Source organism: Pimephales promelas, chromosome 18, assembly GCF_988280905.1.
Source record: "Pimephales promelas chromosome 18, fPimPro1.hap1.1, whole genome shotgun sequence".
In the NCBI taxonomy this organism is placed as follows: Eukaryota; Metazoa; Chordata; class Actinopteri; order Cypriniformes; family Leuciscidae; genus Pimephales; species Pimephales promelas.
In genome coordinates this window covers 18017537-18031377 of record NC_142786.1, presented here as the reverse complement: position 1 = coordinate 18031377, position 13841 = coordinate 18017537, and the positions used below count along the sequence as shown (strand labels likewise).

Genomic DNA, 13841 nt, shown 5'->3' with positions numbered 1-13841 from the left:
AGTGGAACTAAACGTGTGAGAATAAACACGAAACGCACGTGATCGTTGTCATGCGGTGAATCCGGCGAATCGTGGAACAGCTGTGACATCATCAGAGCTCGTGCAGCCGCTCTTGAGAAGCTGCGCTGGCGAGGGGCGTGCCAAGATGGCCGAGTGAGTAGACGCTTTCTACCGAGCTCTGCAAACAAAAGTTTTGGAAACGGTAAAATTCAATTTTTTTTGTCTCGCCACGCACTAAATTTTATTTTCATAAATATTACACCAATCGGAAAACGAACCTTTGAGCAATGTCAAACCAACGCGAAAGGAAAAGAGGCAAAGAGAGCGCCGGACGGAAGCTACTTCCAGAGGATAGCAATGCTACTCCTAAGGCTGGCAATGTTCTAGTTGACAGTTGTCACGATTATTCCTCCGCTTCCCTTCCTCTTCCCACTACGGAAAACTTCATGGAAGAATTTCCACTGCTGCCTATCACTCCCAGTAAGTCACCTGTATCGAAGAAAATGATGTGCACAGTCGGGTCTGAACATGCTAACTCTAGCGATATCATAGTCAGCCTCTCAACCTTGATAAATACGCGGTCAGACAGCATTGAAAGCATGGTCAGTGCCAATGCACTTAAAATCGAAGGACTTAAAAAGACAATTGACTTTGTATGTGCTGAAGTTAAGGATGTAAAGAGCAAAGTGGGTACACTCGAGGTGAAAATGGCGAAAGAAGAAAAACGAGTAGACGCATGTCAGCAAAGGCTCTCGGAGTTAGAAAGATATTCTAGGAGATGGAACCTTCGACTTTACGGAGTTGAAGAAACAGAAAAGGAAAACATACGGAGGAAGGCCATCGAGATCTGTCAGGCTGTTTTGCCTGAGGAAAAGAACAGGCTGGCTGATACCATCGACACTGTACATCGGCTCGGCACTAAGCGGCAGAATGACCACAGACCCAGAGGCATCATCATCCAGTTCATCGCACGTGTCTGCAGAGATGCCGTGTGGAAAGCCGCCAAGACATCACCATACCTGCGCAACAACGGCTTACGATTTGCAGAGGATCTTTCTAAGGAAGACAGAGAACGAAGGAGCAAACTATGGCCAGTCATAAAAAAAGCTCGAGAGGAGGGCAAACCAGCCTTCTTCATTGGAGGTCGCGGATTTATCAACGGTTCAGAAGTTCCTTTGCCCACTTGAGAGACAAACTTGCCTGCTGCCTGTTAATTCAAGGACGCCTGCTGGTTTGACTTGCACTACATTCAGAGTTGATGGTGTATATTTATAGTTTTTGTTATCCTGCAACTAGGTCTTTATAGAGATTTTTCAATTCACAAAATCGCTGCCATTTCTATTATGTTCTGCTTTTTAAGGCCATTCAATATCCAAGGCAGCTGATGTGTTTTTTAGTTGGCCGGGACTAACAATTTTTTTCCCTTTTTTTTACCGATAGTTATTTATTTTTCTATGATGCAGCACTCGGTCCCCTTACTTAGGAAAACTTTCCTAGCACTTTTGTTATTGGTTATTTTCTAGTTTATTCTTCGTTCGTGTTCTTTAATAACTTTGTCTTTGTCTATTGTTTCTTTAAATGCCAGGGGTTTAAGACAGATTTGTAAAAGGAAAGCCTTATTTTTATTTTCTAAACAACTTCGTACAGATTTTTGTTTTTTTCAGGAAAGCCATTCCACATCTGCTGATGTCAATTTTTGGAAATCTCAATGGGGAAACGATATTTGGTTTTCTCAGGGTTCAGAGAGATCTGCTGGGGTAACCACCCTTAAAAATACTTTCACTGGTGATGTCCTGCACTCAGACTGTGATTCCTTAGGACACTACATATGTCTTATAATTAGAGTTGACAACGTTCATGTTATAATTATTAATCTTTATGGTTATAATAACAAGCTCGAAAATGATAAATTACTTGATTCATTAGAGGAAAGAATTACATTCTGGCTCACTAAATATCCAAACTCTCTTCTTCTAATTGGTGGAGACTTTAATGTTGCTTTAGATAATACTATTGACAGGTGGCCTCCTGGGCGGCCCTCCTCCATCAGCACAAACCTTAAAAGACTTATGGGAAGATTTAACATTGTGGATGTTTGGAGAGAAAAATTTCCTAATAAAAGATCGTTTACTTGGAGCAACAGGTCAGGTTCCAGCCAGTCTCGCATTGACTTCTGGCTGTTATCCAATTTCATTGATAAAGATAAAATTACAGTAAATATCCTGACCACACCCCTCACTGACCATAGAGCAATTCATATAAGCATCCAATTAAATGCATCAAGTACATTTCATAGAACTTGCTACTGGAAATTAAACAGTTCATTGTTAAAACATGATAAGGCGAAGACTGAAATTATTAAGTTAATTACTTTTTTTTACAACAAGGCAAAAAAGGAAAAATCCTACAAAATTAACTGGGAACTACTTAAATTTAAGTCAGGATCATTTTTGAGACAGTATGGGACCTCTATTGCCAAAGCTAAAAGAGCAGAAGAAGAAGAAGTCATAAGTAAAATTTCTTCATTTTATCAGAGAGCCCCTGATGATATTTCAGAGGAGGATAAACTACTTATTTTACAACTCCAAAACAAATTAGACGATTTATATCGACAAAAAGCAGAGGGAGCCTTTGTAAGGTCTAGGAAGAGATGGCTGGAGGAGGGGGAGCAAAATTCAGCTTACTTTTTCCGTCTTGAAAGATACCGATCTAAAATCAATTCCATCTATAATTTAAATATTAATGGGATTGTTACGGATGACGCTAAATTAATCTCAGATTTTTGTTCAAAATTTTATAGTAATTTATACAGTTCAAAATTTAATGAAGCAGTGACATCTCAATTTCTTAACTCAATGAATAACATAAGACAGATTGATGAGGTAGACAAAGATTATTGTGACACCCCTCTTACATTGGAAGAGGTCACTGATTCAATTGCTCTACTCAAAAACAATAAATCCCCCGGCACTGACGGTTTAACTGCAGAATTTTACAAAACGTTCTCTGATCAATTAGCCCCTTTTTTACTGCAAGTTTTTATGGAAAGTATAGAGAATGAGACCCTTCCTCCTAGCCTCACTCAAGGGCTGGTCACTTTGATCCCCAAGCCTAGGAAAGATATACTTTTTATTGACAGCTGGAGACCCATTTCTCTGTTAAACAATGACTACAAAATTATGGCGTTAATATTTGCTAGGAGAATTAAAGAAACTCTTGACACAATTATAGATGAGACACAATCCGGCTTTATGAGGAACAGACACATTTCTAATAATATTAGATTGGTGTTGGATGTTCTTGACTACTCTGACCTGATATCTGAAGATAGCTTTATCCTCCTCTTAGATTTCTATAAGGCTTTCGATACGATAGAACACAAATTTATCTTTTTGTCTTTAGAGAAATTTGGTTTTGGGAATTTTTTCTGCAAAGCAATTAAAACCTTATATGTTAATGGCAATAGTTCTATCAAATTGAAAAACGGAACTTCCCCTAGATTTAATCTGGAACGGGGCATTCGTCAGGGATGCCCAATTTCCCCTTATCTTTTTTTGCTTTGTACGCAAATTCTCACAACTCATGTTATTAATAGCTCTATACAAGGAATTTCTATTGCGGGTAGGGATATCATCATCAGTCAGCTTGCTGACGATACTACAATCTTTTTAAAAAATGCAAGCCAGATACCTGTCACCATTCAGGTTATTAGTCAGTTTTCAGAGGCCTCTGGTTTGTGCTTAAATATTAATAAATGTGAGCTGTTGCCCTTAAAAGAGTGTAATATACAAACTATTTGCAACATTCCGGTCAAGGATGAAGTTACCTACTTGGGCATTGTTATCTCTAAAGATCAGAAAAAGAGATGTCCTTTAAACTTCTCTCCGATTATTAAAAAAACTCAAAACAAACTGAACCAGTGGTTACAAAGGGACTTATCTTTAAAAGGTAGAGTGTTGCTTACCAAAGCTGAAGGTTTATCCCGGCTCACATACGCAGCTCTCTCTTTACACCTTGACAATAAAATTTGTAAAGACATTGATAGAATGCTTTTTGACTTCATCTGGAAAAATCGAACCCATTATATCAGAAAAAGTGTTATTATGAATAATTATGAATCGGGTGGCCTTAACTTTTTGGACTTCAATACTCTAAACAATACCTTTAAGATTAATTGGGCTAAGCATTTTCTTAAAAACCCTGTCTCAATTTGGAATTTTATCCCCCATTTTATTTTCTCTCGCTTTGGTGGTTTGAGCTTTATTTTGAATTGCAACTATAGTGTGGACAAACTCCCTGTAAAACTGTCCAATTTTCACAAGCAGGTCTTTTTAGCTTGGTCTCTTATTTATAAGCATAATTTCTCACCTCACAGGTATCTAATTTGGAATAATAGAGATATTTTATATAAAAACAAATCACTCTTTTTTGAGAATTGGGTAAGCAACAAGATTCTGCTGGTGGACCAGCTATTTAATGAAGAGGGGCGACTTTTTTCCTATAGTGAATTTTTGTCTACCTATAACATTCCAGTTACACCAAGAGAATTTGCAATTGTATTTGACGCCATTCCATCAGGCGTAATCATGCTTTTTAGGTGTTCTAGCAGACTTGCACCTACTTCTGTCTCCCTCCCCAATGTGGCTGAGTCACCAGTTGGGAAAATCTGTTTCTCCCAACTTCCTCATAATAATAAGAACGTTCGTGCCTTATTTCAGAAAGAAATTGTTTCAATCCCTAATGTTACGTTTTATTGGAACCAATTTGTAAATACTATTGACTGGAAAAAGGTTTGGATGATCCCTCAAAGATACCTGTTAGTAAACAAGGTGAAAGAAGTGTCGTTCAGAATAATTCACAGATATTATCCTGCTAGTCATTACATGGTTAAGTTTAAAAGAGACATAAATACAAACTGTTGTTTTTGTGAGAACCACCCTGAAACTGTTTTGCACCTATTTTGGTATTGCTCACACACCAGAAAATTTTGGCAAAACCTCAGCAGATTCATCATTGACAATATTTATAAAGATTTTACTTTATTGTGGAAGGATGTTGTTTTTTGTTTTTATAGAAGCCATAGTAAAGAAAAGACGTATTTCATTATAAATTTGTTAATTATTTTGGCGAAATTTCATATTCATAAATGTAAATTCAGTGCTAAAAAACCTAACTTTGTACTTTTTTTCAACGATGTTGTACATTATATTAAGCTGATTTCTGGCTCCAACAACAAAAAGGCAATCAAAACTGTCAACATATGGTCCTTTTTTTCTTTGTGATGGCTCTTATGCTTCCCCTGGCAAAACTGTTTTGTATTTATTTTAATGTCATTGTTTTGTATATTGTAATGTATATTTTGTTACTTTTTTGTACTGTGTTTTTGCAATAAAAAAAAAAAAAAAAAAAAAGTGAAAAAAAAAAAAAAAAAAAAAGAGAAGCTGCGCTGGCTGAGTCCTCCGGCTACTCTCGTATTGCTCTCGCGGTACTTTGATGGCATATGTCACAGTCACGTGGAGTCAGCGCTGCATCAAGTCGGACAAAATTTCTAACCGGCATGCACTGTTTCAAGTCAGCCGCCGATCGGTCTGCGCAGAGCTGCATGAAGTCGAACAAGCCTTATACGTGGTTCTATGAATATGCAAATGAGCCCCGCCTCCACTCACTCACTCACTCAGCTCAGAGACCCCTGGAGACCCACTGGTTGATGATCACACATCAGGAGTGTTTCCCGAAACCATCATTAAAACTATGGTCGTAACAGGTAAAAGAAATTTGTAATGAATTATGCCAAAATGTTTGTTCATGTTCTATAATGTACCAAGTGCATCTAAGAAATGGATATGGGGACACCTAGGCGAATAGAGTACTATATCCGCCATTTTCTCTTCAGTTTATTTATGCCAGCTGTTGAGGAGAATGGTAGGTGGAAAATCTCTCCGGTCAAACAGAAATAAAGTGTTGTCAGTGATGACTCTATTTCTCTTTTAAGATCAGAATTGTTCTTTTGAAAGTATTTTATTTCATAATTGAGTCATAAGAGACATAGAGTTTATGAATAATTTATCTTATACTGAAACTCATTGTCGAGCTCATTATGAGCACAGGGTTTTCGTTGTATTTGCTTATATTCACATGTAATTTACTTCATATTTATTTTTGACAGTTATGTGACTGGATGAGCTGTATTTCAAGTCTGTATGGTGTTATTTCACACATCTCCAGGTATGTACTGTTTGCATGTTATGTTTTCTGTGTTTAGAGAAAAGAAAGAAAAGAAACTGAGCTTTTAATTGCGATAAAAACGTGATTTATTGTTTGTTGAATTGATGAAAAGTTTATGCGAGCTGTTGGGGAGAATGTTATGTGACTGGATGAGCTGTATTTCAAGTCTGTATGGTGTTATTTCACAAATCTCCAGTAAACACGTGATGGGTGTTGAATCGTCTCGACTTCGTCTCCGCGTGGTCCTTTCCGGGAGGGTCGAAAGAATGAACCAGAAAAAGGGGGTTACAGTCGCAAGTTCTGTCGTTATCAGCAGTTCAATGAACGATGCATTGCTTTGTGATGAAGCAGCGAGTTACGGTGTTGTGCGGGAAACACACTCCTGATTGGTTACAAGTTTGTGACGTCAGCGATTTCAAAGCGTGTTTTTGAGACTGTCTTGTTTCACTGCAGTTTTAAGGAGAAAATACTCAGCAATGCTGTCGACTTATGAACTTACACATGGTGTAAATAGTTGCATACTTTCATGTTTAACAGTCCATTTAATTTTTTTGTCTAATGATAAAGGCTGTCACGAACTCAAATTAAACCGTAAATCGACGGAACCCTTACATACAGTTACTGTAGCGTTGGACTTGCGTTGAAAACAGTACATCCATCCATGTGATGAAAGTATTTCTCTCTTTAGTTGTCACATGGTTCAGCCTGACTGCTTCGTTAGGACTCATCATTTGCATTCAGATTAATTATCTAATTACCGACAAATGTCCGGCGGCCACCCCGCACTCCGGCTCGTCAGCTCATGCGCCTGTAATTATTTTAATCATTTACTTTCATCTGGAGTGTTCCTGCCATACTTCTGTGTTTAGAGGCCATTCTTAATTACCCTGCCAAGACACTCTTCCCCTCTTTTCATGTGAGGAAAAGGGGCAGAGAGAGAGAGAGAGAGAGAACCCGATGGGGACAAAATCCAGGAATCTTGACAGCATCATAAAAGCTCGGAGCTCTGCTGGTTGTTCACTCTGTTTTCCCCCTTCAACTTCTCTCTCTGTCTCTGACTCCCCCACCCTTCTGCCAACCCACATCTTTCTCCAGTTCCCTCTCTCTCTCGCCCTCCCTCACTTCCTCCAGTTCCCCCTTTATCGCAAGCACACACAGGAATCGCCTCCGGGGCCCAGCGCTCTGACTGCTAATACACTCTCACACACACTGTGACATACATCATGCACCACGTTCCCCGCATCTATTATCTGTTCTGTAAATCTGTACACCTCTCTCTCTCTCTCTCTCTCTCTCTCTCTCTCTCTTTATTTTAGGCACCACCAGCCTGGTTCTCGTCTGCATCTGGTTTGTGTCTGGTGGTTGTTGGCTCAACTCCTTCCATCGCTGCGTTCCCTCTCATATACATGCTATAATTGAGGCCTCTGGCTGTTTGAAGGATTATTCCGAGTTTGGAATAGCTGGCATTTCATTTTCGTGTAGTTCGAACTCATTAGCAAGTATTGAATATTTTTGTTTCCTATCATTTGAGATGTTCACATTGAGAAAGAAAAAAAAAAGGCAGAATTTCTGCTGCGTCCAGATAAAATGAAGGTTTATTCTGGCTCTATTGTCCTGATTCTGAGATCTTCAGCCGGAGACGGGCTCCAGAGGGACTCGTCTGAGTTCAGGGATTATGGACTCGTAGCCCAAGGGTAGTTTGTTAAGAGCAGGGTGTGTTTTGAACTCAGATTAAGAATATATGTGGTGCATGAGGGGGCAGACAGAGCAAATTAATAGTATTCATGGTTTTTGTGTGAGGCCCACTTCAATCAGTGGTAGAACAAGTTGAGTGTGTGGTTGGCAATCACACATCTATTTCTATACAACAAACTACACAATTTTCTTTTATTTATGGCTTATACTATGTCTTTTTCAATTTCATAATCATTTATTTACAGTATTTAACTGTTAATTACACTGTAAATTTATGTTTTATAATTTACAGTTTTTTTACCATTAAAACTATACAGACATGTTTTACTCTTTACTTTCCCTAAACTATTGTTTGCTAATTATGCCATTGAACACTTTTTTTTTTTTTTACTTTGGAGATCTACTGATTTAGATATCAATCAAATTCTTTATATATTTTTAGATTTTCTAGTAAGGTTTATTATCCATTCTGACTTACGGCAAGTAAAAAAAGTAACTGTAACTGCAGTAAACTGAAATACCTGTGTATTCTACTATGTTTATTTCAGTTTACTGAAAGTCACAAATGGGGCGGATACACCACTCTTCCGTAATTTAAAAACTGATTGGAGTACCAGTTTTGGCCACAATCTTACATAAAGCTCCTTTAAAGTCCCCCTGTTGTGAGAATCAAGGTTTTAATGTTGTTTACGTGCGTATGTGGTGTTAAGTAAATTAACATTTGCTGAGTATTTCCTCCTTTAAACTGCAGTGAACCAAAGACAGTCTCAAAAACACACCTATATATATATATATATATATATATATATATATATTATATATAGTCAGATTAACGTCTGATCGTCAACCAGTCTCTGAGTGAGTGAGTGAGTGAGTGGTGGGGCTCATTTGCATATTCATAGAACTGTATACTAAATGAAGCAAGAGTGAGTTGCATTCAAGATATTCAAGGTTTAAAAAAAAAAATAATTTTGGTGATAGGGATAAATTGACTACAAGGGGACTTTAAGTGAATAATATGTTGAGAAGGTTTTGTTTACTTGTCATGTATTAGAATGGCTACTTTAGTTCAATTAAAATATTAATAGGTTGGTCCTATATTGGAATAGGCTACTAGTGTCTATAATTTAACTAGTCAAACTAATACCAGCAACAATTGAAAGACAGAAGAAAGTGAACAGATCAGATAGCCTACATCGAGGTCAATAGCAAACATTTGCAATTGAATAGTTTCTTGTCACTATTGTGACAGCAAAAGAATCGTTAATGAAGTGAAACTGTGATAGATAACAGTTTAAGGGAAACAAAATGTTAAAACGACTTGCCACACACGGTCTTCATGTCGTCACGCTTTAAAGCTTTGATTCTGGCCAAACGTGAGGGAAATATGGTCAGACGCGATGCGAAAGTGTTCAACGTTGCAATTCCACATTTGCATTCTTGAAGAAAAACGCAAAGCCGGTGTCACCGTCATCGCTTTCTCGGTTTAATATACAATTTCACGCTCCTGAGAGCGAGCCGGGTTGAATTCATTGTTCGGTCCTGTCATCGTTTAGCGGCGCTTTGCTTTTGTTAAGTGGCAGAGGGTTTTCACAAGGACCTGGTCACGAGAGGGACTACATCATCTGAAGGGGTGAAAAAGAGCAGCTAAATGGAAGTGACAGCCTCTGAGAAAATTCCTACCGGCAGCTGTGAGGATTTGACATGGCGAGCTCCCCCACCTCATCGGCCTGTGACCCCCGTGCCAGGCACACGCACCTGCCGCTCTGAGCCGCACTCTCCCCGGCGGAGAGATTAACGCGGGGCGTGGTGTGGTCGGGCCTGACTCAATGGAGGCCTGTGAAAACCCCCTTATGCGTGAAAGAGACCCCATTCAGACGCCTTTGTTCAACACATTTTTATGGGACAACATCGGCCATTATGAGGTGTCGAGATTTACATGGGACTCCATAGAGGGGTATAATCCTTTCAAGCAGCAAACGAATAAAAGTTTAAACCCTCTGTTTTCATATTTATTAGCTGGTTAATGCAGACGAGGCAGCTGATCCCACTCAAACCAACAGGCTTCAGATATGGGCTCTATAGCCTAGCTAAACACAACCAAAATATATCCATCAATCCATTCTTGTTTGTATCATCCATCATTCATCACGTATCCATCTATCTATCTCTATCTATCTGTCTGTCTGTCTATCTATCTATCTATCTATCTATCTATCCATCCATCTATCCATCTATCCATCTATCCATCTATCCATCTATCCATCTATCTATCTATCTATCTATCTATCTATCTATCTATCTATCTATCTATCTATCTATCTATCTATCTATCTATCTATCTATCATGCAGCTGTCAACATCCTGCCTCTCTGCCGACCCCCTTCTCTGTCCGAACGGATTGTTTCCACGCCAGTTGAGTGCTATAGGCTACTTCACTGTGTCACACTTCATCACAAAGAGGGAAGGATGAGGGGAGAGGTAAGAAAAAGAGTTTAAAATCTTTGAGGGCACACATGAAAAGGGCCACGGTTACCAACATCGATGCCTATTCACATGACTGTGACTGATACCGCCCCCTTGTGTTGAGGAATGATTAATGCATCCATTCGGTTTGTACCTTGAATAGTTTCCTTGGGAATTTTATTGTTGGAAATAATTTTATCCTGGAATGCAAAAACAAATTTAAAGCCTTTGACTGTTCATGTTTGAACAATTGGCCAAATTTTATGAAATATTTTACAATTACACTAAATTAAAACAGGATTTTATAACTAGCCTATTGTTAAAGGGTTAGTTCACCCAAAAATGAAAATTAAGTCATTAATTACTCACCCCCATGCTGTACCAACCCCGTAAGACCTTCGTTCGTCTTCGGAACACAAATGAAGATATTTTTGATTAAATTTGAGAGCTGTATAACTACCACATTGGCTCCTAAGGGACTGCCTCTTGACGGCCCAGAAAGTCAATGAAGAAAATGTTTAAATATCCCAAGTGACTACCGTGGCTCAACTATATGTTTATCAAGCGACGCGAATACTTTTTGTGCGAAAAAACAAACAAAAATAACGAGTTTATTCGACTATTTCTTTTCTTCCTTGTAGGCCAGAACGAGAATTCCTTAGATTTCCACGACGCATGAGCGAGAATTGCGATCTGCTTACACCAGCTTACACTACTTCAGATCGCAATTCTCGCGCATGCGTCGTGGAAATCTAAGGAATTCTCGTTCTGGCCTACAAGGAAGAAAAGAAATAGTCGAATAAACTCGTTATTTTTGTTTGTTTTTTCGCACAAAAAGTATTCGCGTCGCTTGATAAACATATAGTTGAGCCACGGTAGTCACTTGGGATATTTAAACATTTTCTTCATTGACTTTTTGGGCCATCAAGAGGCAGTCCCTTAGGAGCCAATGTGGTAGTTATACAGCTCTCAAATTTAATCAAAAATATCTTTATTTGTGTTCCGAAGACGAACGAAGGTCTTACGGGGTTGGTACAGCATGGGGGTGAGTAATTAATGACTTAATTTTCATTTTTGGGTGAACTAACCCTTTAAGCCCAAATGAGTACAAATAATAGATAGATAGATAGATAGATAGATAGATAGATAGATAGATAGATAGATAGATAGATAGATAGATAGATAGATAGATAGATAGATAGATAGATAGATAGATAGATAGATAGATAGATCATTTAAAACAGCTGTGTGAACATACAGCATTATCTTATTCAATATTCTAAATTTTGAAATATTTCAATTCATCCCATGCGAGAGCGGTGATCACCTAGGCTATTTTGTGTTGGTGTCACAAAGGCTAACTCTGTCACATTTCCCTTTATTTTGGGGAAACTGGCGCTCGGCACCAGAAACACGCGTTTCATCCCGAATCTCACTTCATCTTCTCGGGTGGAGAAGATCTGCTCACCGATGCCGTTATTCGCGCCCAGCGGGGACCTTCTCACTCAGCAGTCTGTCCCACTGCCTACATTACAGTGTGGCTTTAATTACATATATTTTTTTGTGTGTTTTTCTGGGTGAAGACACACCAAATCACATAAAAAAAACACTGCTGAACTTGCAGGATCAACAACCATGTCCCTGCAGGCTTGTCCTTAGAAGCATCTTATTTTAGTAGCAATACACGATAATGTAGGCTACAGTTTCTTCTAACACAGATGATTTTTATGTTATCTATTCTAGACTTTTATTGAATCTGTCGTCATTACCCCCAAATCAAAGTCAAAACACGAACAATGTTTTTAAGTGATACTTTTAAAATAGGTATCCAACAGAGATTTCAAGTAACCACTAAATCACTAAATCTGCAAGTTAAGTGTGGTCAGACAACACTATCTCACGACCAATTCGAACGAATTCGACGCATGATTAAAAAGTGGCTAATTCGTACGACCTCACTCGTACTAATTCGTACGATTTGTCTAAACCCACGTGATGGTTAGGTTTAGGGGCGGGGTAATGGGTAGGTCATTCGTACGAATACGAATTGGCCAATTCGTAAAATATGTACGATTATGCAAAATCGTATTAATTCGTACGAGTGAGGTCGTATTGAATTGTTACGAATTAGCCACTTTTTAATCATTCGTCGAATTCGCACGACTTCAGCTGGGAAGAGGTTCATATGGCAATGCCTCTCAAACGCACCTGACAGGTCATCGATAAAACGTGAGTAGGCCTATGTGATCTATATAAGTATTGTTCAAATATTATATATTTAAACAGTCCAAAACAGGTAGTTTAGTTTAAAACGTCTTTCAAATAGTTGACGGTTACGTTGCGCGCGAAAAACCTCAACAGACTCAACTGACGGAAAGTAAATTATGGACTGTTCGTTTAAAAATCCACCGCTGTTAAAGACTAACTATTAAAAACACTATTCTTAACTGGTATGCCTCCACTTTGTACAGAGATGAGTCGTTATTTGTTAAACAAGAGTGTTATCCCTTGTAAAACACTCGCTTTTTGTATTCTCGCAGAACACTCCGAGACAAAAACGCTTCCAAATCCGTGTAATTCTCTCAGCTCGCACTTTTGATAGTGTGTGACTGAGCCAAAGACGACAAACCAAATCATTAAACATGTTAATTCTTCTGTACATTCTCACAGGAGTGTGATAAGCGCGGAAGGTTAGTCGCATCAACTCCCCGCATTGGTTGAGAAAGCCCGGATTATCCCTCATTTCGCCCCGGGCTTTTGGCTGCCGAGTCGGGCTGGACCTGCAGGCCGAGCCGCTACTCACCGGCCCGATCGGACCAGGTGTCCAAATCCCTCAGGGACACGAACTAGTCACTCTCACCCTCCTTACATGGTATCTCCATAAACACACACACACACACAGAGAGAGAGAGAGCGAGAGAGAGAGAGAGAGAGAGAAAGAGAGAGAGAGAACATACATATATGTTCTGTGTGTTTGTTCTATTATTGATATATAATATGTTGATACTTTGGCAACATTGTGTTACACAGTCATGCTAATAAAGCTATATTGAATCGAATTGAATTGAATTGAGAGAGAGAGAGAGAGAGACCAAACGCTCACAGCCCCGGGCCACGAGATTATAACCCGGATCAGGCTACTTTGACTTAAAACTCTCACCCAACACTATTTCTGTGTGATAAGGAGGAACAATTGAACACTGTGTGGTTCTTAAAGTAAGCACTGTCAATAAAGGTCAAGCAGAGGGTCTTGAACAAATAATGTTGAAACTATACCAAGTCTTAGAGCACATATTGCTAAATATTGTTGACATCACCTCTAAATTTGTCTGTATTTGTATGGCGTAAACCTCCGGTACTGTTTTTATTTTAATGAAATTATTGTACTAGACGATTTAATATTTTGTATTTTTAGGGGATTCTATGGTAGCCTTAATTATATTTATGCAGTAGCT

General features: G+C 38.8%; 1 long non-coding RNA gene across 1 annotated transcript; it reads left to right on the top strand.

Moving 5' to 3' along the window:
• The first annotated feature begins 5443 nt into the window (after positions 1–5443).
• Positions 5444–13720, top strand: LOC120492887 (uncharacterized). Its single transcript, XR_016147354.1, has 3 exons — positions 5444–6225; positions 10274–10401; positions 13057–13720. It is a non-coding gene; the product is annotated as an uncharacterized LOC120492887 (long non-coding RNA).
• Positions 13721–13841: the final 121 nt, after the last annotated feature.